The sequence below is a fragment of the Asparagus officinalis genome, chromosome 5 (assembly GCF_001876935.1).
Source record: "Asparagus officinalis chromosome 5, Aspof.V1, whole genome shotgun sequence".
In the NCBI taxonomy this organism is placed as follows: domain Eukaryota; kingdom Viridiplantae; phylum Streptophyta; class Magnoliopsida; order Asparagales; family Asparagaceae; genus Asparagus; species Asparagus officinalis.
In genome coordinates, this window is record NC_033798.1 from 130,926,182 (window position 1) to 130,928,879 (window position 2,698).

A 2,698-nucleotide genomic window follows, 5' to 3' on the forward strand; every position below is an offset into this window, starting at 1 on the left:
CTAGAACTAACATTGCCTAGCACTAACATTAGGGCACGGCATCTAATAGAACTAACGCCGACTGTTATAGAACTAACAAGGACTGAAACTAGAACTAACATTGCTAGCACTAACATTAGGGCACGGCATCTAATAGAACTAACACCGACTGTTATTGAACTAACATGGACTCAAACTAGAACTAACATTGCCTAGCACTAACATTAGGGCACATTACTTCGAAGCCCCAAATAGTGGATAACTTCGAAACCCCAGATAGTGGATACCTAGCACTTACTGTTTTTCTGGGGGGGGGGGGGGTTGGTGGCACGGCCAGCCCTTGCCGTTCTTCTTTGGCGGTTTCGCCATTCTAGGGCATTCTTTTGCATTACCATGAGGGTTTGAGTGGCTTCCTCTGCGCTGCCAATCCCAGACGAACCGTCTTTTTCCTTCAAATCGCTGCGATGAGAGATTTCGTAGTCATTTACAGATTCCGCTTCCCTGGACGACATTTTCCGGCGAAAAACCTAGACGGCGAAAATAAACTCCGTCGCTGGAAATGGAAGATTGAGAGTTTCGGTAGCTCTTTTGTATTTTGGAAGAAAGTAAAAATAGAGGCGGGGTAAAAGAGGCGCCGTAATCGAGTCCAGTCTCATTTAATGAGATGTGACGAAGCGTCTGGGGACGAAGGAGAAGGGCAAAGTCGGGTTTTTACAAAATACAATGACTCTGGCTGTATACAGCTGACGTGGAGGGCCTTAGAAATATTAGAGGCTGCTTTTTGGGGCTTATACACAGGGGGGAAAATACAAGGGGCCTCGTCACATGGTTTTTCAGCTTTTGGGGCCCCGACACATTTTTCCCTATATATTTATTCTAATAATAGATAATTGGTAACCCGTTTAAAGCCCCTCCTCCCACTAGCTTAGCTTGAGCTTCATCCGTTGTTAATTATCTATTAATTAGTTGTTGGCGTGAAAAGCTAATTACATATATAGTTTCTCTTATATAACAAGGTATTTGATCACTTGTGCTGATTATAACATGCATGCTCCCTTTTCCTTCCAGATCAATCAAGACAAACAAAAAAAGGCAGATTTTAAAAGGCTGCCCACTCGTGTTGTCTTTTGACGTCATTTGTCAACCACAAGATCACCTGTAATATAAAACTCTAGCTAGTTAAACTATATTTATAGAATTTAACCTGCTACTCCTTCAATAACGAAACAATATGATTAATTGAATCTTTCATTAGGAATTTTTTTAAGAATAAAACTTCGAAATAAATATCTCCATACGCCTACTAATTAGATATCTCTTTATTATGAGCCTACAGACTACAGTTTGTAGTATTGAGAATTTTCTTACAGTCAAAATCTAATCGAGAAAACAAAACAGCTATATGGGAAAAAATTTCGGCCACCCGGCCCAGAAAGTTTGGAATAAAAAAAAAAAATTTGTGGACATTATTGTATATAAAGAAAGGGTATTTATATTATTGAAAAATGATATGGTATGGCATATGTGCTTGAGGTGGCAGCACTACTTATCACCCACCATGCAACCCCCAGGGAGCAATGAGCATGGTGGGGTTTCATCAGATCAAAGAGGGTTATAATAAGTAATCACACCGGAGGACCACATATCGCATGTACATTATGGATCGCCCACCAAAATATAGTGAACACGTGCATATTAATATATCATATTCCTGTCAGTGATCATGAAGTGCGGCATCTCATCTGATCTATGTATGCTCTAAGGTTAACACATAATATAGTAGTGAATAATTGCTGCAAAAGCCTTTAATTTGTAGCTCAATTTGATTATATTATAACAACACAAATATATATACGACGTGTCGCAATATGCTACGCCAATATCCAATTTCGAAGGGTTTGATCTTTACGTGAATCGTATCATGCCGTTCCAACCAAATTGGTATTGATTGGCTGTGCGGAGTGTGGGCACAGAAAAGATAAGTCTAGGTAGAATATCATATGTTATTATGTTATGTCGTTTTAAGAGCATCTCCAACAGCTTTTTCATTTCCCACTTTTGGATAATTTAGTTAGGTTTTTGACCCAACAGATTCCCCATCTCATTCCCCAAAATAGGGATGGAGGAGAAAAAATGGGGAAGCTTCCCCAAATCTGCAGCATTCTCCAAAATTTTGAAGAAAAAAAGGGATTCTTCAAAATGGGAAAACTGTTGGAGTTGGTGTAAAAATTAGTTGGAGAATATGACTTTTGCTTTGGCATTTTGGAGAAGATTTTAGAGAAGCTGTTGGAGATGCCCTTAGAGAGGTTGGTAACTAAAAATACATATCCGCATGCATTTATTAGCCAGAGGGACAAAATGTAATGGGTACTTGTCAGGATGGACCCCCGGCCCCCTTTTGAGCCGTTAAGAATAAAGTGATTCGTGGTTTCTTTTGTGGACAGCGACGTCCTCTTCTCCACATTAATTGGTCCTTCATGACCGACGACCCACTTCTCGGCCTCTGCTATTATCGAACAAAATCTTCTTTATTCCAAGTCGTTATGCGATGGGAATAACCAACCAATTAAGTTGTTATGAATAAGAGATCTTCTTTATTCCAAGTCGTTATGCGATGGGAATAACCAACCAATTAAGTTGTTATGAATAAGAGATCTTCTTTATTCCAAGTCGTTATGCGATGGGAATAACCAACCAATTAAGTTGTTATGAATAAGAG